The 26784-nt window shown below is 39.8% G+C and overlaps 1 pseudogene; it reads left to right on the top strand.

Annotated features, from left to right (window-relative positions):
• Positions 1-16282, top strand: part of LOC114405471 — a 32330-nt pseudogene extending 16048 nt beyond the window's left edge.
• The last annotated feature ends 10502 nt before the right edge of the window (positions 16283-26784 follow it).

The following is a 26784-nucleotide window of genomic DNA, read 5'->3' as shown; positions in this document are numbered from 1 at the left end:
ATGCCTTTGCTAACCTAGAAGAGTTGTTCCTAGTACCCAATACCATCACCCCTCCCAAGTTCAAGGTGTTGGACTTTGACAAGTACAAGGGGACTACTTGCCCCAAGAACCATCTAAAGATGCATTGTCGGAAGATGGGGGCATACACAAAAGATGAGGAATTGCTGATACATTCCTTCCAAGAAAGTCTTACTGGGGTAGCTGTTACCTGGTACACTAAATTGGAACCTTCCCGAGTCCATTCTTGGAAAGACCTAATGGTTGCCTTCATTAGGCAGTGTCAGTATAATGTCTCCGGATAGGATGCAACTACAGAACATGTGCCAAAAGGGGCATGAATCTTTCAAAGAATACACCCAAAGGTGGAGAGGCCTGGCAGCTCAAGTGGCACCTCAATGACGGAGAAAGAAATAATAACAATGATAGTAGACATATTACCAGTTTTCTACTACGAAAAGATGGTGGGCTACACACCTTCAAGCTTTGCTGATTTAGTTTTCACCGACGAAAGGATCAAAGTAGGTATGAAAAGAGGAAAATTTAATCACCTTGCTTGGACGAAAGAGAAAAACTGGGGCAAATAAAGAGGATTAGAAGAAGGGAGAAACCCATGTTGTGACTGCCATTCCTATACGGCCAAGTTTCCCACTAACCCAACAATGTCATTACTCAGCCAATAACAAACCTTCTCCTTACCCACCACCCAGTTATCCACAAAGGCCATCCCAAAATCAACCACAAAACCTATCTACCGCACTTCCAATGACGAACACCACCTTTAGCACGAACCAAAACACCAATGAAGGAAGGAATTTTGCAGCGAAAAAGCCTATAGAATTCACCCCAATTCTGGTGTCCTATTCTGACTTGCTCCCATATCTACTTGATAATGCAATGGTAGCTGTAACCCCTGCTAGGTTTCCTCCACCTCCATTTGTCCGAGGATACGACTCGAACGCAATGTGTGCTTATCATGGAGGAGCCCCGGGGCATTCCATTGAGCATTGTATGACCCTGAAGCGTAAGGTGCAAAGTCTAATTGATGCGGGCTGGCTGAAATTCGAGGAGAATCGCGTGTGAATCCTAACATTGACAAACGACACCACACATGGGGCAATTTTGAAAGCTGTTGTTAGATGTCTCTAATGACTCATCAGGATTTTCAAGTTTATGCCATTATTGTAAACCACAATTACAATGCTAAATAATGGATGAATTTGACATCCTTGTCTCTCTCATCCTTTCACAAACACATCTTTGCTTATTCAACTTCCACCGGAATGTGAGTGTAAGCCATTGGTTTGTTTGCTCAAAGTGACATGCGCTCCTGAGTGTTGACTTCCAAGACCGTTCAATCAGAAATTACTCGTGCTACACATTTGGTGGGGGTGCCATAAAACAACGAGTAAAGTTCAAAACAAATAAGTTAAAAAAAAAAGTGTTCAAAAAGAAAAAAACGGCATTTGATTGACTGTGTTTTCAAGACGTTCATGTGACCTCATTTTATCATTCCAGAAAGTTTGTCTTTCTAGAGAAAAGTGAGTTATCAAGAATAGGATGTTGGACAAATGGCCTCAGTTATCTTAAGAAGGGGGGGCTGAATTAAGATACAAAGACTATTCCCCAATTAAACTTTCACTCTCTTTTTGGATTAACAATGCACCCCTAAACATGAATTACTCAAAAGACAATTTAAAATAAACTTCTTTAAAGCAAAAGATAAATAGCAATAAATAAAAGAAGTTTAAGGGAAGAGAGGAATGCAAACTTGATTTATACTGGTTTGGCCACTTCCCGTGCCTACGTCCAGTCCTCAAGCAACCCACTTGAGATTTTCCACTCTCTTTGTAAAATTCCTCTTACAAAGTTTGAACCACACAGGGACAACCCTTCCCTTGTGTTCAGGAATCCTCTACAACAAGAGACCCACAGTCTCTTAATCCCTTTTCAGAAATAAGAAGAAGAGAAGAAGAAATCTCTCTTAAAAGAGATAGATAGTACAATGAAGATCAATCAAAATTCCTTATTGAATATGCAAGTGGTTGACCAAAGAATCTTTTTGAGAGGATAAAGACATTTCAGTTCAGAAAAACTCTTAATCTTTTGAGAGGATAAAACTTTTTGGGAAATGAAAACTCTCTTTAAATTCGTGTTTCCAAGTCACCTTTGATGGCCATTCATAAAACATTTGAATAGATGTGACTCTTGGAAATTATTTTCTGAAAATCCCCTCTGGTAATCGATTACAAGACTTGTGTCAACGATTACAAATTTTGAAATTTGAATTAAAACGTTCAATAAACTGCTGGTAATCAATTACCATCCATGTGTAATCGATTGCATATTATAAATTTTGAATTCAAATTTCTAGTGACTGTTATAAACATTTTCAGCTGCTGGTAATCGATTACCAGAGAGTAAATAGCAATTTGAAATGATTTAGATAGAATTCTTGGGCCAAACCTTTTGCTTTTTCAATTTGGAAACTTCTTCCTAAGATTCTAGAGATCAACTTGATCATATATCTTGATTTTCTTGGATTCTTGGATTCTTGTCTCGAATAAAACTTAGAAGCACTTGATCATTTGGCATCATCAAAACATCTTGCTTCTACATAGGAGTCATTTGACTTAATCCATCAACTGAAAAAAATCCTTCAACTATTTCTCGCCCTTGGAAAATTCTTTTTGCAAGAATCAACCGCTTCTTTCATTCTCCCTTGCTACAAGGTTGTGAAAACAAAACAACGATGGATACCTTAGAGCCCTACACTGGGGCAATGAAAGACACCATGCATAAACCTCAAGCGAACCTAAGGGCAGATTAGAAGTTCTCACCCAATAGGTTCCCTGCTACAAGGTCATGATGAAAAACAAAGATGGATACCTCAAAGCCCTACACTGGGGCAATGAGGGGCATCGCGCATGAGCCTCAAGTAATCCTAGGGGTAAATTAGAAGTTCTCACCCAATAGGTTCCCTGCTACAAGGTCATGATGAAAGATAACAATTGGTACGTCAAAGCCTTACACTGGGGCAATGAGGGGCATCGTGCATGAGCCTCAAGCGAACCTAGGGGCAGATCAAAAGTTCTCACCCGTCGATGTTTTTGAACAAAAAAAAGGGGGGGACAAACCCTGGGATTTCAATAGATTGATTAAATGGCTCCATCACCGTCACTCCAAAAAATGGTCAAGTGACTAAATCAAACAGAACATACACTCTGAGGGAGTTCCCAGAAAGATTTACAAAAGATAGGATGAGGTTGCATGAATTATCACCTCTTTGAAAAGGACAGTCAATCTGTGTTTTCCAAAAAAATTAGGAAAAGAATGTCATGAACATTGTACAACTTTCCATTACATTGCATTGTTTCATATGAAGTATGCATTTACCACATTTCAAGACAAAGGTTGCATGCATCTGCATCCCAAAAAATCATGTTAACTGCATAGATTTCCAACATCTAATATCCAATCGTGTGAATTTGGAATGACCGACCCTCTCGATGAGTCGATCTCTTGCTTTCTCATAAGGGTGAACCCTTGGGTACTAGTACCTATCACCTTCAGAGGGCTTCACACCTTCACCTTCAGAGGACTACACGTTCTCTCCATCAGAGGGCTACACGTCATCACCTTCAAAGGACTACACGTCCTTGCCTTCAGAGGACAACACGTCCTCACCCTCACCTTTCGAGGACTACATGTCCTCACTGTGGCGTCCCTAAATTAATGACTGGTTTAATAGTAATAATTTAAATAACAAAAACCATGGTAAATTTTTTTTTTCTTCTTTTTCTTTTTCATTTCTTTCTCTTTTCACCATAACTAGGTTTAGAAGGAAAATCCTCACTACAGAGTCCTGAATGGCCAGTTCACAACTCTATTCGGAGTCATTTCTTTCTTACCGCTCATAATCTCTAAACTATTTTGCTGTTTCAAAAGGAAGAATGTACCAGCCATTACTTTAGGTCGTCACATGAAAATAAAAGAATAAAATATGGTCGATAAACTCTTTTACAAATAAATTTGCTAATGCTTTCTTTTCAAATAACAAGATCGAGCATAAACGCATTCATCATTTAAAGCTGTCCAAAATATGGGAGTTTTTACAAAATATATAGTGTCATCCAGAGCAAAGGTGTCCATGGTGGTGGCTTCAGCCACATGTATACAATCATCAAATTCCTATACATCAGGTCTACCCATACAAAAACAAAAGAGTAAACCTAACAGTCAGTCCTAGATACACCCACCCTCAAAAAGTATACAAAACTAATCCAAAAAGCTATCCACTAGGATGAAGAGCCTCCGCTGATCGCCATCTCCCTCGGGCCACTATCCTCCGTAGAGTCTGCCTCAGATGCCGACATGACTTCCTCGGGAGAATCCACCTCAAGAAGTGGATCCTCATCACCCTCTAGAAAGTCAAGGGCATCCACAGCAGGCTCAGGAGGTAGCTCCTCCAGGTCCTCCTCAGGGTCTTCCTCGGATGACGTTACCTTGATCACTTGAACAGGCTCCACTAGACGATATGGTGTAGGCGTGGGTAGTATCCACTCCACAGTACGCTGAAGCGTCCGTGCAGGTTCATCTGGATGCACCAAAGAAGTAGCCGTGAATCGAATGGTGCCCCGAAATCGGCACCTCGTGTTGCCTTCGAGGGTCTCCCAAGCTCCCTCTAGGCACTCCATCTCTACTCGATCACGGATTAGCTGCGCCGCCATCACGATCTACAGAAAGAAGAGAAAGGGGTAGACTCTTTCACAAGAATCTAACTATGCAGTAACACAACGCTTCTCATAACCATTACATGCAAGTAAAAAGGGTATCTTAAGGCTTTTCATCTCTGGTAATCGATTACACAGCCTTGGTAATCGATTACCAGAGGCTAAACTTGAATTACACAGCCTCAGGACATGAAATATGCAATAATGCACTGTGTAATCGATTACACATGCCTGGTAATCGATTACCAGTGACCCATTCCTCTGTGTAATCAATTACACAGGCTGGTAATCGATTACCAGAGGCTTCCACCATCTCCCAGTTCCCTTTTTAAGCCTGGTAATCGATTACACCCCTTGGTAATCGATTACCAGAGGCTTCCCTAGCTTCCTGACCTCGTTTTCAAGCCTGGTAATCGATTACACCCCTTGGTAATCGATTACCAGAGACCATCTTAGCCTCTTGTCTTCAATTTTAAGCCTTGTAATCGATTACCCACCCTTGGTAATCGATTACCAGAGGCCACAATCCACATATTACACAAAATTCACAGCTGACCAGCCACCACAAGCCTCCTTGCTTTGTGGTCTTGTTTTCCTTTTATCTGTTGACTGCCAGGAGCTCGCCTGCTTAGGTACATCACAGGTTCTCACTGACCGACTATGCCCGGGTTGGGTCGGGATTGGTCAAGCTTGGTTTTGGGCAATAGCACCCCACCTGACGTCCCCAAGGTCTCCTGACCCCCGCGACATATCTCCAGGTACCACTCTGTGGTCAACAATAAAAGCAGGAAGTTTCACCCTTCAACACTTCCTCATCTCAAGCTTGTAGGATTATGGGGTACCCATCACATGTGGTACTAGGTGGCGGTCGGGCGATGGTGCACAACAAGCTTTCCTCATCCACAATGCGCGCATAAACCCACCATCCCCTGTTGCCCACCTCCAATTGAGCTCACGTACTCCCACATAGCCCATATCCTCGTTTCTCTCAACACCGGGTCCCCATCAATCCTCTCAAGCTTCCACAACATCCAAGCAAAACAACATTCAAACAGCACAAGCTATCACAGCCAAGCAAAACAGAGCAAAGGCAGAAAACTCTGCTCAACACATCAACCAAAATCACAGCTTTTCTCACGTAAAGACCACAGTAACAATTTCTTCGATCCAATTCGTTAACCGTTGGATCGACTCCAAAATTTTACTGGAAGTCTATAGTGCATAAGCCTACATTTTGACCGTTGGGATCTACTGGCAAACATCCAGAATTCATTCTGCACTAGACTTTCCACAGCCAACCACACACAAGCATTTTTCTCTGCACTTGTGCAAAATTCTGCTGCACAATTTCACAGCAAAAATTCTGCATAAGTGCAGATTTCGAAAATCACACTTCCTCTCATCCAATCTTGCCCAAATCAATTCCTACAAGTCCCAAATCATGTATCAATCATGTCTAAACCAAATTCAAGCTTTAAAGCACAACAACACAGAATCTAGGTGTCCAACACCCCTCCATTCAATGGCTTTTCTAGGTTTGAAAGGTGAAATTTAGAATGAGGTAAATTCAAAGCAAACTCTCACCTCACACAAGTCCATAACCTCAAACTAAACTTGCTCAAACTGAATTTACACCTAAAATTCCACCAAATCAAAATTTGACTCTTCAACACCCAATTTTGCCCTAGAAATGGCTCTTGGTTCACTTTGGTCATTTGTTTTTCTCTCTAGCTCAGCCTAACCTTCCTCACATGTCCTAAATGACATTTCAAGCTAGTATTAACTCACTTTAACCTCCATTTACCACAGAATTCAGACTTAGCCTTCCAACTCTCAAAGTCTCACTCTTTTTCCACTCATAACCTCACATTCTCACTTTCTAACCTTAGGTTAGTTCTACCCTTCGTCTCTAACAGATTTCCATCAGCAATTTCAGCATATAAACATCACAAACATCATCCCAAAAACCCTAAAACAGAATGGGTATGTTTAACTCATCCAAACATGGCAATTTCAACAAGCTTTCAACAAATGTCTTTACAAATAATCATCACACAGCAGAACCCTAGCAAGATTACCCATCATATCTTCCCAAAACCCCATACCCACGAAATTTAAGAGAGAAAGAAGTCCACCCAAACCTGAATTTTCGAAGTCCCACTCGTAGCCACGCACTTCACGACCCCGAAAATGCTCTCCTTTCACGATTTGGGGCAGAAATGGGCACCAAAGGTTGAAGCTTTGTGTGGAGCTTCAATGGAGAATGAAGAAGAAGAGAATGGCAACGTGAAGGAGAGAGAGGGCTGTCTGAAATTTCTGTTTTGCTGAGTGAGGAGAGAGAAAAGCTTTTTGGTCTTAAATAAAAGGTTTTCCTCTTTTTCTATTATTTTATTCAAGCTCTGCCACATGTCCCTATTTGATTGGAGCAAAAAGGGCCCACTTTCTCTTTTTGACTGTGACCCATACTCAGTCACAAAAGTGAGAAAAATCTGACCTTTGAAACGCTAAAATCCTGCCTCGGTTTGCGTGTCGTTTCTCTGATTCCAATTTCTCGCGTTTCTCTGCGTCCGCCGGGGCCAGTTTTCGAAAGCAAGCAATATATATATCAAAACGCTCCGAATAAAACCCCGAGCGTGGTTCAGAGGTTGGTTTCGTTAAATTTTAAGTCGCACACAAAACGATGATTTTTAACTAATTAATTAGGAATTAACCCATAACCTCCCAGTTATGGATTTCTCTTCCTTAATTAGTCTAACCTGCATATCTTGCCCCCACTATTCCTACCCTTACCAAGAACATATATGCATATACACTGAATAATGCTTATATATATATATATTCATTCAAAATACATCGTTTTCAAAAATTCCGGGTAGAAATTTCCAGGATGTTACACTCACCTTCAGAGGACTATACGTCCTCGCCATCAGAGGGCTGCACGCCCTCACCTTCAGAGGGCTACACACCCTCGCCTTCGTAGGGCTACACGCCCTCACCTTCCGAGGACTACATGTCCTCACCTTTAGAGAACTACACGTCCTCGCCTTCAGAAGGAGGGAAGAACAAAAATGTTCAGCCCTCCTGGTATTTCGAGATCACTTGAAATTAGTGAGAAAAAAAAATTTCCGTGAAGAAAATCCAAGCCGAGACGCTTCCGTAACGTTTCCGTGGGTGATTTCGCGAAGATTTTCAACCGTTCTTCGACATTCTTCGTTCGTTCTTCGTCGTTTTTCGGTCTTCAACCTGTAAGTTCCCGAAATCGAACTTTTCAATTCATTCTATGTACCCTTAGTGGTCCTCATTTGTTTTCACGTGCTTTTATTTTCGTTTCATTTACTTTCTGTACCCCCTTTTGACGTGCTTTAGTCATTTACTTAAGTCATTTTCTCGCCTAATCAAAAAATAAAATAAATTTTCACCGATCATTTGAATTGTAATATCCGTTAATTTTTGTTAAAATGAAATCCGACCGTTCAGTCATGTCGTAACCACGTTGGAAACCAGAAAGAGGTAAAATAATAATATAATAATAAAAAAATATCTTTTAGTAAAATAAAACAAAAAAAATCAATCGGACGCTTCTCTTTGGGATTTCTCTTTCTTAATCAAATCAACTAATATCCAAAGTGAAACTAAGGCTAAAATCAATTCATAAACCAAACTTTTTGTCATCGCCTAAAAAAGCCATTTTCAAAGGTCCAACGTCTTGAAATGGTCTTTTCTGCTTTTATTGGTTAAGAGTAGATTTCTAAAAGCCTAAAATCAATATGTAACTTTGTTACCTCTTTCAAAAAATAAAGAAATCATTAATGGTCCAATGCCTTAATGTTTTCTCACTTTTCAAAAGAATTGAAAGATTGTCTAATGGTCCAACGCCTTAAATGACCTTTCATTCAATAAAAACATATCTTGCAAAAAAGGATAAAAAATAACTTAACCAAAACGCTTTGTTCACAAAAGAACTACGTAGGTCTGATTTTCTCATCACAATTGAGGAATACGTAGGAGCAAAGGGAAACGCCCCTTGTCGACCACAAAAAGATAAAAAATATAAAAGGCATAAACAGACATAAGAACGTAAAAAAGGGAAGATAACACAAATTGAAGTCATGTTTGCACATTTGATTAAAGGTTGTTGTCCCTTGTGACGGACGTGTGGGGTGCTAATACCTTCCCCGTACGTAAATACAACTCCCGAACCTTTCACTTGAAATTTGTAGACCATGTCTTTTCTGGTTTTTCCGACATTTTCCTCAAATAAACGTTGGTGGCGACTCCGCGTGTATTCCTTTCTTGGAACATGCACTCGCGAGTCACGCGTCGCCCTCCCGCTGAAGGGTAGGTTGCGACATGACCTAAGGTATGTTTCACTGCCAGTGTCGCTGCCATTGTCGTTGTTGGGTTCGAGGTAAGGTTCATGTCTTCATTGTATAATTAGTCACTGGATTTTTGTCTTAATTAGTCACTGGATGCCTTTATTTGTTCACTACAAACTGTTAATTAGTCACTGTATATTTCTTCTATTGCTTCTTGTTAGTTTTTTTCTTTGACAAATGTGGTATTGAGTGAAGGAAATTGTTTAATTCCATCTGCTTGCATCAAGAAAACTAGATGGAAAAATATTTTATTTGTTGAATTGGTCTATAAACGTGTATTCCATCAAGAAAATTGGCCCTTGAAATTGGTTTTGGTGGTGTGAGTCATGATTAGTAAAAGAAGTGCAGATTTAAGGAGCTTAGGCCTAAATATCACCCATTGGCAGTTGCAGACTTTGAATTTTGCTGAATCTTACAGAGTTGGTTCCATCTGGAATTTTTTGTTTGCAGAACACTAAGGATTTTGAAGTCTCATCCTTTTGTCTGAGTAAATTGAAGAAAGCAGAGTTAAACCCTTTCTGAACTAGTCCATATAGATCAAAATTTTTGTTTCAATTACTTTGGCAAAACTTCATTTTAGTGATATAGCAACTTTCTCAGATAATTAAAGGTTAACATTGAGTAGCTCTTCCAAGTCCATTGGTGGTAGTTCCTGATATAGCTACTTACGAATGAAATATTTAAATTGTAGGCACTATTTGTCTTATTCTTTGCATCGTGATCTCGCCATTTGTTCTTTGACACTATACTGGTCATCATCACAAGTACAAATGTTTGCAATCAATTTTGATGCTTAATTTTGTTATGATAGTTTTTGTATGTTGTTGTATGTCATAAATGTACTTTGCTTTACATACAACTATTGTTCATGATGAGTGAGCCTTAGATTCCCGTTTGAGACTGAATGCAATGATTCTTGCGGACAGTTTGCATTAATCATTGTATTCAATCTTGAATTGTTCGTTTGGACAGTTTGGGGAGACTGATATTTTTATGGTAGATTCATGCGTCAAGGTTAACATTATTTTGTTTAATTTGATGAAATTTCGGTACAATGCATTTCTAGTTGTTCTCTGAGTGCATACTTGATTATCGAGAAATTAATTTCACTGATTTCATGTTGTGTACTTGGAGACCAATGTGAAATGCTGCCGAAATTTGGTCAAATTAAACAAAATAGAATTAACCTTGACGTATGAAGCTACCATAAAAGATGGTCTTCCTAAATGGGATAGGGCCACACCCATAATAAAAAAGTGAGATTTTCATGCATCGAATAACTTTGTGAGTATCATGGAGTTATTACTTAGATGGATCGAAGTTAGATGAATGAAAGTCGCATCAGCCCAGAATATGAGGAAGGCATCGAGCAATTCTTACAATTTGCTTCAGAAAGAGGTTGACCGGATGAAGATGGAAAATATTATTGTCCTTGCATCAATTGTTTGAACGAAATACGACAAACACTGGACGACATACGGGAGCATCTTTTGTGTGATGGGATTAAGAAGAATTACACGACGTCCAATCTGAACCGTTTGATGTAGAAATGGGAGATCGCTTGGAGGATATGATTCGTGACCTTGGACAAGAGTCTTTTCAGCAAGCACAAGCCCCTATGTATGAAGGATTGCAGAGTAACTCAAAGAAGCCTTTGTATACGGGGTGCAAGAATTCATTGACACTGTTGTCGGTGGTGTTAAGTCTGGTTAATGTCAAGGTTAGATATGGGTGGAGTGACAAAAGCTTTACTTCACTGCTTCAAGTAGTGCACGATCTGCTTCCAAAGGAAAACATGTTGCATAAAAGTTACTATCAGGCCAAGAAGATACTGTGTGTGATAGGTATGGAGTATCAGAAGATTCATGGTTGCCCCAATAATTGCATACTGTACAGGCATGAATTCGAAGAAATATCCAAATGCCCTAGGTTTGGGGTGTCACATTACAAAGTGAAGGATGATGAGGACTGCAATTCTGATGAAAACTCAAAGAAGGGCCCTCCAACGAAGGTGTTGTGGTATCTTCCCATCATTCCAAGGTTTAAGCATTTTTTTGCTAATGGAGACGATGCAAAAGACCTTACCTGGCATGCAAATGGGAGAAACTCTGATGGAATGGTCCGTCATCCGGTTGATTGCTCGCAGTGGAAGAAGATTGATGGTTTGTATCTGGATTTCGGGAAAGAGGCAAGAAATCTTAGACTTGGACTAGCCAATGATGGAATGAATCCATACGACAATTTAAGCACTCAACACAATTCGTGGCCAGTTCTACTAGTAATTTACAATTTGCCTCCTTGGTTGTGCATGAAGCGAAAATACATGATGTTGTGTATGATGATATCAGGCCCAAGACAACCAAGAAATGACATTGATGTTTATCTAAGTTCGTTGATTGAAGACCTGAGAAATTTGTGGGACAAGGGGGTTTTAGTGTTTGATGGGTTACTCAAGGAGACTTTTGAAATGCGTGCAATGCTTTTTTGTACCATTAATGACTTTCCAGCATATGGGAATCTCAGCGGTTACAGTGTTAAGGGTCATCATGCATGCCCCATCTGTGAAGAAGACACAAGCTACATTCAACTGAAACATGGTAGAAAAACAGTGTACACTAGGCATCGATGTTTTCTAAAACCTCATCACCCTTAGCTTTTAATGGAAGTCAAGAGCATGAAACTGCGTCGATACCATTGACTGGTGAGCAGGGCTTCCAGCGAGTTGAACACTTGAATACTGTATTTGGAAAGACCCAAAAGAAGGATAAAAGTAATACTTGCATATGGAAGAAGAGATCCATTTTCTTTGAGCTTCTGTGCTGGTCTGACCTTGACATTAGGCATTGTATTGATGTTTGCATATGTAGAAAAATGTATGTGATAGTGTCATTGGGATGCTTCTTAACATTCAAGGCAAGGCGAAAGATGGTTTGAATACCCGTCAAGATCTAGCTGAGATGGGCATACGATCGCAGTTGCATCCAATGTCTGATGGTAAAAAAATATACTTGTCTCTAGCTTTTCATACTTTGTCCAGAAAGGAGAAAATCAGTTTTTGTCAGTGTCTGCGCCGGGTCAATGTCTCACAAGGATACTCTTCAAATATTAAGAGTCTTGTGCAGTTGAAGGAGCTTAAGCTGGTGGGGTTAAAGTCTCACGATTGTCACGTGTTGATGCAACAATTGTTAGCCGTGGCCATACAAGACATTTTGCCTAACAAAGTCAGGTTAGCCATAACTCGCCTGTGCTTTTTCTTCAATGCCATATGTAGCAAAGTCCTTGATCCTGTCAAGTTTGATGACCTGGAAAATGAGGCTGCAATTATACTGTGCCAGTTGGAGATGTATTTTCCTACTGCTTTCTTTGACATTATGGTTCGCTTAATTGTTCACCTGGTAAGAGAAATCAAATGTTGTGGTCCTGTTTATCTATGCTGGATGTATCCGGTTGAGTGATACATAAAGATCTTAAAAGGGTATACCAAGACTCTACATCATCCGGAAGCATCTATTGTTGAAAGGTACATTGCAGAAGAAGCCATTGAATTTTGTTCAGAGTACATTGAAAAGGCTAAACCTGTTGGGCTTCCTGAGTCTCGCCATGATGACAGAGTGTGCAGTAAGGGTTCAAGAGGATTGCATGTTATCACTCCAAGTGTAGAAGATTTGTTACAAGCTCACTTGTATGTGTTGAAAAACAGTAATGAAGTTTTGCCATACATACTTTAGCATGAAGGTTTAGTCAAACAAAGTAATCCAAAAATGTCAAAGAACTAGGTGTTGAAAAAGCATAACAAGACTTTCTTTGATTGGTTTAAAGTATAATCTTTGTTGACGAAAATGCTTCTGAAACATTAAGAAAGCTAGAATATGGGCCTAAAAGAAATATTATAACTTGGAAAGGATACGACATAAACAAGTATTCCTTTTACATAAAAGCACAAGACGACAAAAGTACAATGCAAAACAGCAGGGTCACCCTAAGGGCTAAATCTCAACACTTTGCAAGTGTGCATGATGACAATCCATGTGTAGCTTCCATCCCTTACTTTGGGTTCATTGATGAAATTTAGGAGCTTAACTATGTCAACTTTACTGTTTGTGTTTTCAAATGTAAGTGGGTTGACAACAACACCGGTGTGCAAACCGATGATGTAGGATTTACGTTGGTAGACCTAAAGAAACTAGTTTACTAGAATGACCCTTTCATCATTGCAGAACAAGCTAAACAAGTATTTTATGTGCAAGACCCTTGTGATGAAAGGTGGTATGTGGTTCTACACGGGAAAACAATTGGTGTTAATGTAGAAGATGATGATTCATACATGGACACTTATGTTGGTCCTTTGTCCACACAAATGACTCCTAACATCATCGGAGAAGAAGAAGCTGACAATGTTCATGCTAATCGTAATGATCATGATGAAGGAGAATTAATTAACATCGTCTAACGTAATTTTCTAATTATGTATTTCATTTCGGTACATTCATTTACATAACTCATTCAGTGCTTGTTGATAATATTAACTAACTCAAGTTTTTCTTTTTAAAGGACCATGGCTACTCCAGTTGCCTCGCCTCCTCCTCCTCCTCCTCCTGCAGACGCAGCAACGTCTCCGTCTACCTTGAAGCGGACAAAGAATTCTCAGGCGGTTAGTCCTTTGAATCTTTGTAAGGGGAAACAAAATATATCTCAGGCGGTTAGTCCTTTGAAATCTTTTGCTTAAGGGGAAGGGAAGAATCAAAAGAATTCTCAGGCGGTTAGTCCTTTGAATCTTTTGTAAGGGAGAAGAGAGACACAAAAGAATTCAGGCGGTTAGTCCTTCGTTCTGTTGGCAAAGGGAGAAGAGAATGAAAAAGATGAATAGCATAAGTTTTTGAACAAAGAAATTTTCTTAGAAGAGAAAGTGTTTGATAAAAAACTTTTAGAAAGATGAAGAGAAATAAATCAGAAATATATGTTGAAAGTGTTGAAAGAGATGAAAGAAGATATTGAAAGATTGATTCAAGGATGTTGAAAGAAGATGATGTAAAGGATAGATTATAGATGATTGATGATTATCAAATTCATGCGATGGTTACATATTTATAATCTCTTGATGACTCAAGTCAAAGTTTGTGACTCTTGGCAATTTCTTTAAAACTAGTAACTTAAAAAAGTTGTGACTTTTGAAAAAATCTTCAGAAATAAGTCACTTGAAGAATTGTGACTTTTGGAAATGTATTTTTTTGAAATCAGTCACTGGTAATTGATTACCTGAAGGTGTAACCGATTACACATCAATAGATGTGACTCTTCTTTTTAAATTTTGAAAATTAAATTGTTTAGAAGCTCTGGTAATCGATTACAAGTGTTGTGTAATCGATTACACAAGTTTAAAATGATTTAAAACTGTTAAACACAAGTTGTAACTCTTGAAATATGAAATCTTAACATTTTAAAACACTGGAAATCGATTACTACCTTCTAGTAATCGATTACCAGAGAGTAAAACTCTTTGGTAATGATTTTGTGAAAAATTCTTGTGCTACTCAATGTTTTGAAAAACTTTTTTAGTACTTATCTTGATTGAGTCTTCTCTTGATTCTTGAATCTTGAGTCTTGAATCTTGATCTTCATTATTCTTGAATCTTGATTCTTGAATCTTTGGAATTTGCTTAACTCTTGATTCTTTAGCATCATCAAAATAACCTTGGAAGACATTACTTCCATAGAAGAAAATCCTTCCCGCCTGGTTGCCCTAGGAAGACTTTATGAGGGATCCATAGCGGTTCACAGCATCCCATTGTTGCATGGCCAGGTGAAGGTTGGTGTTGAGGAGGTTAAAGATGCAAAGGCTCGCGTTCCTGTACCCATTGATGAGGTTACCTTAGTGGGGCAGGCACTTAACACCTTCCTTGCTTGGCCGACACATCTCGTGAAGCGTTTATCAGAATAGGTATTTTACTCTAATTATATGCTTCTTTTTTTCAATTGATTTGTTCATTATAATCAAAACTTGTTAATTAACTATGTTTCATCAACAGGCAGCTGTGTCTCTAGCAAAACCTCTAGAAAGGCTGGATCCTGAGGTTAATGATCCATTGTATCTGATGACATTGACCATCCCATAGCTTTTTTTGAAGCCTCTGCAGGTTATGTGGGATGCTACCGTGTTCGGGGTGTTTAATCAAAACTTCCCATTGTACATAAAGGACGAAGATCTCTCTGAAATTACACACGGTGGTCAATGTCTCAGCATATCTGTTATACAGTTGTGGATTCTGTAAGTCAATTTACATTATTGTTAATTACTTAAGTTATTGTTTTCAATTCATACATAATTAACTTTGTCTTAACAACAACATGCATCTAACTAAGACAAGTATGCGAGCGGGGAATTCCGATATGTATGGACTCCTCGAGCCACAGTTCATTCAGAGATCTGGGCAATCGCAATTTGAATCGGAAAGTTACATCAAGAGTTGGATGTAGAGTTCAAAACGCAATGTCTACCTTGGAGCCTACCTGAATGGGTAAGTCAAACACAACAACTAAATTTAAATAATCTATACTACTACAATAACCCATATCCGTCTCCACTGCAGTGCATACTGGCAAATGGTCATCATTCTACCTAAGGAAAACCTTGTTGTCTGGTTTTGTTTTTTGCATAACAGGCTAGACAACTACCTTAAGGGAATAATTAACAGGTCAGTGTTGTTTTCGATATTTTTGCATTGGCATAACTCAACAACATCAATATTTTAATGTTCCTCGTATTCAACAGTGCTTTGAAAGAACTTGATGATACTCCACAACCTAAATCCAAGGCTGCTGCTAGGTGGATTGTTGTTAAGGTACGTGATTTAAATAAAACTTCTACTTTTACATACTGCTTAGGTGTGTGTACACTAATTGTAGTTAACATTTAATTAATATTCAAATTTTATTATGTATTTAGTGTAATAGAAAAAAAGGAAGCACTGAGTGCGGCTATTACATCATGCACTGAATGTCCACGATAATCTTAGGAATTTTCAGGAATAATTGGAAAACGGTAATTGTTTATTTCAAACAAAGTTGATTTTCTTATCATTGTTATTACATTATTAATTTCTTTTTTATTTGATCATGCAGCATTTTAATAATGTTAGACCATTGGAAGCAGAGAGATTGAAGGTGCTTCGCATCTAATGGGCACAATATTATCTAAAAGTTAGAAATGAAACATAGGATGTTAGGAAACTATGTAACTTTAGGTTACTTAATTAGTTTACCATAGCTTACATTATATTTTTTACAATTGTTGTTTCATTTTAACATTGAATAATCTTTGTTGATAGTTATTCATAGTTATCAATTGATTTTTTACAATTGATAGTTTACTAGCTAGCTTTCTGCTAAAACCTATTTGAAAGCAAGAATGCAAATGATATATGTTGTGTGTTGTGTGGTCTTATTTTAAATTTACAGGTTAAATTTTGATTTTTTTTATAAAAATAGAGAGAGTATTAAAAAAAATTCCTAAAAACAACATTGATTTTTTAAAACGATGTTAATATAAAAACTGTTAACATCGGTTTTTTGGAATAACCGATGTTAACATCGGTTTTCTGTAGAAAACCGATGTTAACGTTTTGGATATTAACATCGATTTTCTGTAAAAAAAAATATCAATGTTAACTATTAACATTAATACATTTTTTTTGTATAATTCTTATTATATAACATCAGTTATTTAAATAACCGATGTTGTCAATTTTATGTTAACATAGGTTTTTTTAAAACCGATGTTAATGATAATATTTTCAACATCGGTTAAAAACCGATGTAGAAAATCATAAATAACCGATGTAAAAAACATATTTTGTAATAGTGGTCCCATGAGATCAAAAGTTTATAATTAAAAAGGAAATCATCGTATTTACTTTAAACTTGGTCATGATAAATGTCATTAATTAATTGTGTAGTATAATGATCAAGTTGGTCTGCCAGTAATTGGAATGCCATGCATTAATTTCTTTCCTTAAATTTCTCTCCTTAAATCTTTTTTGCCTCTTCCTGTTCCTCTCCATGTGTATTCCAGTTTCCATATGTTTCAACAAAAAAACTGAAATTCTGATACTGGGGACAGATGTCGTACAGGATGTCACGACATCGCGCTTCAAAACATGCAGCTTGTATATGACCGTATGAACAGATCAAACAAGTAAATAACACAAGAGAATTGTTAACCCAGTTCGGTGCAACGTCACCTACATCTGGGGGCTACCAAGCCAGGGAGGAAATCCACTAAAATAGTGTTAGTTCGAAGATCTAACAGCCACTGTTTACAACCTTCTCACCTAACCACTACCCGTGCAATCTCTACCTAAGAGCCACTCTTAGATATGAGAAACCCCTCTCACTCCCTCTCAATCACTCTCCCGTGTTTACAATTAATTCAAATACACACCAGAGATTGCTCTCTGAACAATAGAGATCAACTCCACACACTATAGAGATCAACTCTACACACTCAGGTCCAACACTTGATGTTAGAGTAACATCAAGGTGGCTCACAAAACACTCAAGTCCCAAAACTCACAAAATAACTCTTCAATCCCGGACTTGGTCGAAAACTCGTGCAGCCTTCATGTTTATATAGCAGTGTGCGTTTCTGGGCTGCAACTACTTGTGCTGGATGAGATCTATCACTTTCCTGAAAATATGCACTTAAAGATCTAAAAGATACAGTGTGATCTTTTAGTTTTTATCTTTAATCTTTAATCCCTGAACGAACTATTCAAGTTTGTAATTCGAACTTTAATTATCTTTTAATTCGTTCCTAAAGATAGATCGCCAAATCTGTTGCTAACTGCACATTAATCTGTTAAAGATATAACAGATTTATGTGTCCAGTATTTTCGGGCCGGATGTCAGGACATCGTGTCCGACATCGTGGATCCTGCACACTCTGTTAAAGATATAACAGATTTATGTGTCCAGTATTTTCGGGCAGGATGTCCTGGACATTGTATCCGACATCTTGGATCCTGCAGCTTCAATTCTTCATTTGACATTTTATCTTGCCTTGTGCATTGTGCAGCCCGATCTGATTCCTTGACATAACGTTGGACATCATGTGCAGCAACTCCAGCTTTCCTTCATTGTCTAAGTGCTTATGTTTTAACAAAATCTTAGCCAATCTTTTAAACACTCAGTAGAGCTAAGCACTAACAATCTCCCCCTTTGGCAAATTTTGTCTAAAACATACTTAGACAATTCCTGAGCAGGTACGAGCAGTTATGCAAGTGGGATCAGCAACTTTCATTATCAGAGTAATCAAGCACAGCGATATCTGTAGTGGCGACAGCAAAATTCTGCAAGTTGCGTGACATCAGCTTTCTGCTCCCCCTGTCTCCATGCTCCTACTGCTGTGAAGCAGTTCACTGCAGCATTCTGCAAGTTGCAAATCTACAAGTCTTTTCCAGGATGTCAAGACATCTCATGTGACATCAGCGTTCTGCTCCCCCTTACTGCAGCATCTTCTATCAGCTTACATCAGTCTCCCCCTCAAAACCATATACATACAACTCCCCCTCAAAATCATGCATCATGCATACATCGTATCCTACTACACAAAATCATAAATCATGCATAATACTATTACTCCCCCTTTTTAGACAGAATTTGACAAAAGTAGAATGCATGCAAATATTACAGACCAATAGCAAATTAATTGTTCAAAGGGACATGCCCCTATAACTAGTGAGAGTAAAAAGCAAAAATAAAGGTCTGATGGTCATGGGGTGGCCTCAGAATCATCATCATCTGATTCTGTATCCTCTGCTGCATCTTCCTCTTCCTCAGCTGCCTCTTCTTCTTGCTCAGCTGCTTCTTCTTCCTCAGCTGCTTCACCATCATCAATGCCACTTTCTGTGAGTCTTTCGATCAGCCGTTCCAGCTCCATTTTCTTCTCTGTGGTGGCTTTGATGGTTGCTTCCAGCACCTTGCATGTGTCCTTGAGTTCAGCAATCAAGGCATCCTTGGATACAGCACCTGAAGCAGTAGCTTTCCCTGATGTCGAGACAATGTCTGGGACATGTGTCCCCTCAAATAGTTTGTAATGCAGGGATAGAGGAGATTCTCTCTTCATCACAGAGTCAATGTTGTTTAAGATATTGGGATGTTGACTCAACATAATGCCACACAATACAGTTGGGAAGGCAATGGGTAATTTGACAGCAAAGGATTCTGAATGCTTAACAGTTTGATCAAAAATATAGTTTCCAAAATTAAATTTGGACTTGGTTCCAACAGCATACAGAAATTTACCCAAACCTGTGGCAACAGTGGAAGTATGATTGGTGGGTACCCAGTTTGCAGCGCCAATCCTATGCAGGATTGCATACTTCACACTTAGCTTCCCTGCAGAAAGCTTCCCTTTCTTTGGCCAATGCTGGACTCGTTTGGCAGTGATTTCCTTGGCAATTTGATGCTCAGAAACAGCAATATCCACCACTCCTTCAGTTGGTCTGCCCAGGTATTTGTTGACTACAGCAGGGGAGAATCTAACACATTTTCCTCTGACAAATACTTTCTGATAATCATCACTTTTTCTGATTGTTATGTCAGAGGGAATGTTGACAATGAATTCCCTGACTAGGCTTTCATAACAGTCTCCCAACTTGGTGACTGTCTTCAGTAGTCCAGCAGCCTTGATGAGGTCCATGATCTCCTTGCAAGCCAAGGCATCTCTTCCCAGTTCTCTTTCAACCGCAAGTCTGCGTTGATATACATATTTCCACTTTTCAGCATTGCCAATGGAGTGGAAAGAAATGTTGTCCAATGGAGCATCAGGGACATTTCCAGGCACCTTTTTTCCCTGATTTCTTGGCCCGCTTGATGTCGGGAACATCTAGTTCGACATCATAATCAGAATCAGATGAGGAAATTTATTTCCTCTTCTTGGACGGGATTACAACTTTGCTCCATCTGGATGTGGTAGGAGTGATTGGTGTGCTCTACTTCTGTGCCATAGTTTTGATTCGTCCAGACCTAGTAACGGGGGTTTTTCCCTTTCTGCTTTGTAATCTTTCTGCAATGCCAGGTGCCAACTTGTTGGCAATGGGTTCCTCATCAGATTCTACTTCTTCTAGGTCAATGAGGTCACCTCGAGCAGGTTCTGGTGCCCTTGGTGCAGGGGTCTCCTCTGTGGCTTGATCCTCTTCCTCTGTTGATTCCTCTTCACTGGGTGAAGGGACGACTTCAGCATTTGGAGTGGAAGATGTTGGAACATCTTTGTCAGCATCAGGCACAGAAACATTTGGGGTGGAAGATGTTGGAACATCTTTGTCAGCATCAGGGACAGAAGCATTTTTCAGAATGTTACTCACAATACTGCGGATCTTCTTATCCATCTCCGTGTCTACTTCCCTAGGACTTGTTGCAAGGCTAGGGTTTTCAGGAATCTTCACTCCCTGTTGTCGTTTGGGGACCAGTTTTTCAGGAGCAGGGGCTTGACCAGGAATCATTTGTATGGGTTGGATATGGAATTCAGGTTGTTCCTGGTTTGATGGTGCTTTGGTGGATGATGGAGATGATGGTACAGAAGGTGAACCAAGAGATGAAGTCTCTTTTGGTGAGGTAGCCATGGAGAAGCAGAGCTTTTGAAATGGTTTCGTGAAAATCTGAGAGCTGTTGTGGAATGCTGAATACGAGATTACCACTAAAATATGAGTTTGAATGAGGAATGTAGAGGGGCGTGTGAAGCAACGGTCGAATTTGTTTTGGCCCAGTAATGAATGTGCTATTAACGTTTGAGCACATTCAAATAGAAGTAATTGCTATAAGTCTTCTAGCAGACAAATGCCCAGCTTGCCCCTCAGTTTTTCAAACTGATTTGTATCCAATGCCTTTGTGAAAATATCTGCTATTTGTTCCTCAGTGTCAACATGCTTCAGTGTGATCACTTTATCATCAACAAGATTTCTAATATAGTGATGTCTAATGTCAATGTGCTTGGTTCTGCTGTGTTGAACAGGATTTTTAGAAATATTAATAGCACTCAAGTTGTCACAGAACAATGTCATGACATCTTGTTCGACATTGTACTCCTTGAGCATCTGCTTCATCCAAACTAGTTGTGAACAGCTGCTTCCTGCTGCAATATACTCTGCTTCAGCAGTAGATAGGGACACACAGTTCTGCTTCTTGCTGAACCATGAAATAAGATTGGTTCCCAAATAGAAGCATCCACCAGAAGTGCTTTTTCTGTCATCTGCACTTCCAGCCCAATCAGCATCACAATACCCAACCAGCATTGAATCTGAACAATGACAGTACATAATCCCATAGTCACTGGTGCCATTTACATATTTCAGAATTCTCTTTACTTGATTCAAGTGACTTATCTTGGGATTGGCTTGATATCTTGCACAAACACCTACTGCATAGGTGATGTCAGGTCTGCTAGCTGTTAAATATAGTAAGCTCCCAATCATGCTTCTGTACAGACTTTGATCAACACTGGTGCCAGCTTCATCTTTTGACAGCTTCAAGTGAGTAGGTGCAGGTGTTCTTTTATGGCTGGCATTTTCCATCCCAAACTTCTTGACAATGTTCTTTGCATACTTGCTTTGTGAGAGGAATATGGAGTCTTCCATCTGCTTCACTTGGAGTCCCAGAAAATAAGTCAGCTCTCCAACAAGACTCATCTCAAATTCAGATTGCATCTGTTGGACAAAATGTCGAAGCATCTCATTCGACATCCCGCCAAACACAATGTCATCAACATATATCTGTGCTATCATCAAGTTTTCAGCATCTTGTTTGACAAAGAGAGTCTTGTCAATTCCTCCCTTCCTATACCCTTGCTGAGTAAGGAACTCTGTTAGCCTTTCATACCAAGCTCTTGGAGCTTGCTTCAATCCATAGAGAGCCTTCTTGAGCCTGTATACATGATCTGGATGAGTTGGATCTACAAATCCCTTTGGCTGCTCCACATAGGCTTCTTCATTCAGGTATCCATTCAGAAACGCGCTCTTCACATCCATCTGGTACAGCTTGAATTTGAGGATGCACGCTACACCAAGTAACAATCTGATGGACTCAAGTCTAGCAACAGGGGCGAAAGTTTCATCAAAGTCTACACCTTCAATCTGAGTGTAGCCTTGAGCAACAAGTCTGGCCTTGTTTCTGGTTATAACACCATCTTCATTGGTTTTGTTCTTGAAGATCCACTTGGTGCCAATCACATTAGTTCCCTCGGGTCTAGGAACTAGCTCCCAAACTTCATTCCTTTTGAATTGCTCCAATTCTTCTTGCATAGCATTGATCCAGAACTCATCAGTCAGTGCCTCTTTCACATTCTTGGGCTCAATTTTGGAGACAAAGCATGAATTGGAGACAATCTCAATCTCCCTTGATCTTGTAGTGACCCCTCTGTTTGGATCTCCTATAATCAGCTCCTTGGGGTGCATCTTCTGGATTCTAATGGAGGGTCTCTTGTCAGGTTGATTGATGTTTGGTTCATCTGTAGCAGAATCAGAGTTTTCTGTATTTTCTGCACTTTTAGCTGTATCTGCTACATTGTCTCCCGATGTTCTGACATCTTCTTCGACATCCTTCTTTCTTGCTGGAGTTAGATCATCAACAACCACATTGATGGATTCCATCACAGTTCTGGTTCTGGAATCGAATACTCTATATGCTCTGCTGTTTGTAGAGTATCCCAGGAATATTCCTGCATCACTCTTGGGATCCATCTTTCTCCTTTGCTCTCTATCTGCCAAAATGTAACATGGACTTCCAAAGATGTGGAAGTGCTTGACAGTTGGCTTCCTCCCTTTCCAGATTTCATACAGTGTGGTTGGAGTCCCTCTTCTAAGTGTGACTCTGTTGTGGATATAGCATGCTGTGTTCATGGCTTCAGCCCAGAGATTATAGGGAAGTTCTTTGGCATGAAGCATGACCCTAGCAGCTTCTTGCAAAGTCCTGTTTTTCCTTTCAACTATGCCATTTTGTTGTGGTGTAATGGCTGCAGAGAACTCATGAGTGATGCCTTCAGATGTGCAGAATTCAGTAAACTTGCTGTTTTCAAACTCTCTGCCATGGTCACTCCTGATTCTCTTGATGACACAATCTTTTTCTCTTTGAAGTCTTAGACTCAACTCCTTGAATACTTCAAAGGTGTCTGATTTTTCTCTGATAAAGTTGACCCAGGTAAATCTGGAGAAATCATCCACAACAACATAGGCATACCTCTTTCCTCCAAGGCTCTCAACTTGCATAGGCCCCATCAAGTCCATGTGAAGTAGTTCCAGCACCCTGGAAGTGGTCTGATGTTGAAGCTTCTGGTGGGACATCTTGACTTGCTTTCCAATCTGACATTCACCACAGATTCTGCCCTCTTCTATTTTCAGATTGGGAATGCCTCTAACAGCACCTTTGTCAATGATTTTCTTCATGCCTCTTAAGTGCAGATGTCCAAATCTTTGATGCCATATTTTGACTTCATCTTCTTTGGAGGATAGACATGTGGATGAGTAACTGGTTTCTTGAGGTGTCCATAGGTAACAGTTGTCCTTTGATCTGCTGCCCTTCATTAGAACTTCACTCTTCTCATTTGTCACCAAGCATTCTGACTTTGTGAAGTTTACATTGAATCCTTCATCACACAACTGACTGATGCTGATCAAGTTTGCAGTCAGTCCCTTCACCAGCAGTACTTTGTCCAGACTAGGAAGTCCATCATGAGCTAGCTTTCCCATTCCAGTGATCTTTCCTTTAGAGCCATCTCCAAATGTCACATAGCTAGTGGAGCAAGGTTCAATGTTCACCAGGAATTCTTTGACTCCTGTCATGTGTCTGGAACAGCCGCTATCTAGGTACCAATCTTCCTTAGCTGATGCTCTAAGTGAAGTATGAACAACAAGACTAACAATCTTGTGTTTTGGAACCCACATCATCTTCTTTCTGCTGCTGCTACTTTGAGTTCCATGATGTGGATGGCCATGTAGATGATAGCAAAAGGGCTTTATGTGACCATACTTGCCACAGTAGTGACACCTCCACTTCTTTCTTTTACTTCTTTTACTCTTTTTCTACTGCGTTCCATGATGTCGAGACCGATGTTGTGACATCGTGGCTCCAGTGCTGTTTTTGGCAGGAACAAATTCTGTCATGGTTATTCTGCCAGCAGATTTATGATTAAACCCAAGTCCTCTCTGGTTTCCAACATTCTTCCCAAGCTGTAGCACCTCATCAAGCATATCTGAGCCTTTATTCAGCATCTTTATTGATTTTGTCATGTTTTCCAGTTTAGAGTTCAGAAAACCAACTTCTCCTTTAAGCTCAGAGATCTCTTCTTCATGTGCCTCCTTCTCAGCCTCCAGATTTGCAATGACCTTCTTTAGTTGTGCTTCTTGCTGAAGAATCTTCTCACTTTTGATGCATAGTTCTCTATAGGATATAGCAAGCTCATCAAAAGTGATTTCACTATCTGTATCACTTGAATCTTCAGCAGATTCAAATCTCCCAGTGAGTGCATTCACATCTCTGTCAGAATCACTTTCTTGTTCACTCTCTGTATCATCAGACCGACATACAGAGAGTCCTTTCCTCTGCTTCTTGAGATGAGTGGGACATTCAGCTTTGATGTGTCCATAGCCTTCACACCCATGGCATTGAACTCCTTTGCTGTGGCTGGGTTTTTCATCTGACCTTTTCTGGGATTCACTACCTTTCCTAATGTCGAAAGGGATGTTCCGGACATGTGGTTTCTGCCTCCTGTCCATTCTGTTCAGCACTTTGTTGAACTGTTTTCCAAGGAGCACAACTGCATTAGTCAGACCTTCATCAGTATCCAGGTCATACTCATCTTCTTCTCCTTCATCATTGGACACGAACGCCAAGTTCTTGCTCTTCTTTTCAGCCCTATCCGAGAGTCCTAGCTCAAAGGTTTGAAGGGAACCAATGAGTTCATCTACTCTCATGTTGCAAATGTCTTGGGCCTCCTCTATTGCAGTGACTTTCATGTCAAATCTCTTAGGCAAAGACCTGAGGATCTTTCTCACCAGCTTTTCATCTGTCATTCTTTCTCCCAAGGCAGTGCAAGCATTGGCAATTTCAAGAATGTTCATGTGGAAGTCATGAATACACTCTTCCTCCTTCATCTTCAGATTTTCGAATTTTGTAGCCAATAGTTGCAATCTGGACATCTTCACTTTGGAGGTTCCTTCATGAGTGGTTTTCAGGATCTCCCATGCATCCTTGGCCACTGTGCATGTGTTGATCAGTCTGAAGATATTCTTGTCAACTCCATTGAATAGAGCATTCAAGGCTTTGGAGTTTCCAAGTGCCAATTCGTCTTCTTCTTTTGTCCAGTCTTCTTCTGGCTTCAATCCATCAGTGGGCTTTCCTTCTGTGTCCAGCATCTTGGGATGTTCCCAGCCTTTGATGACAGCTTTCCAGGTTCTGCTATCCAGTGATTTGAGGAAGGCCACCATCCTTGCTTTCCAGTATTCATAGTTGGTTCCATCCAGAATTGGTGGTCTGTTCACTGGTCCTCCTTCTTTCTCCATGTTCATCAGAATTTATCTCCCTAGATCTCACTCAGTGATTTCGAGTGCCTGCTCTGATACCAATTGAAATTCTGATACTGGGGACAGATGTCGTACAGGATGTCACGACATCGCGCTTCAGAACATGCAGCTTGTATATGACCGTATGAACAGATCAAACAAGTAAATAACACAAGAGAATTGTTAACCCAGTTCGGTGCAACGTCACCTACATCTGGGGGCTACCAAGCCAGGGAGGAAATCCACTAAAATAGTGTTAGTTCGAAGATCTAACAGCCACTGTTTACAACCTTCTCACCTAACCACTACCCGTGCAATCTCTACCTAAGAGCCACTCTTAGATATGAGAAACCCCTCTCACTCCCTCTCAATCACTCTCCCGTGTTTACAATTAATTCAAATACACACCAGAGATTGCTCTCTGAACAATAGAGATCAACTCCACACACTATAGAGATCAACTCTACACACTCAGGTCCAACACTTGATGTTAGAGTAACATCAAGGTGGCTCACAAAACACTCAAGTCCCAAAACTCACAAAATAACTCTTCAATCCCGGACTTGGTCGAAAACTCGTGCAGCCTTCATGTTTATATAGCAGTGTGCGTTTCTGGGCTGCAACTACTTGTGCTGGATGAGATCTATCACTTTCCTGAAAATCTGCACTTAAAGATCTAAAAGATACAGTGTGATCTTTTAGTTTTTATCTTTAATCTTTAATCCTTGAACGAACTATTCAAGTTTGTAATTCGAACTTTAATTATCTTTTAATTCGTTCCTAAAGATAGATCGCCAAATCTGTTGCTAACTGCACATTAATCTGTTAAAGATATAACAGATTTATGTGTCCAGTATTTTCGGGCCGGATGTCAGGACATCGTGTCCGACATCGTGGATCCTGCACACTCTGTTAAAGATATAACAGATTTATGTGTCCAGTATTTTCGGGCAGGATGTCCTGGACATTGTATCCGACATCTTGGATCCTGCAGCTTCAATTCTTCATTTGACATTTTATCTTGCCTTGTGCATTGTGCAGCCCGATCTGATTCCTTGACATAACGTTGGACATCATGTGCAGCAACTCCAGCTTTCCTTCATTGTCTAAGTGCTTATGTTTTAACAAAAT

Source organism: Glycine soja, chromosome 3, assembly GCF_004193775.1.
Source record: "Glycine soja cultivar W05 chromosome 3, ASM419377v2, whole genome shotgun sequence".
In the NCBI taxonomy this organism is placed as follows: Eukaryota; Viridiplantae; Streptophyta; class Magnoliopsida; order Fabales; family Fabaceae; genus Glycine; species Glycine soja.
This window is presented reverse-complemented; position numbering and strand designations above follow the sequence as displayed.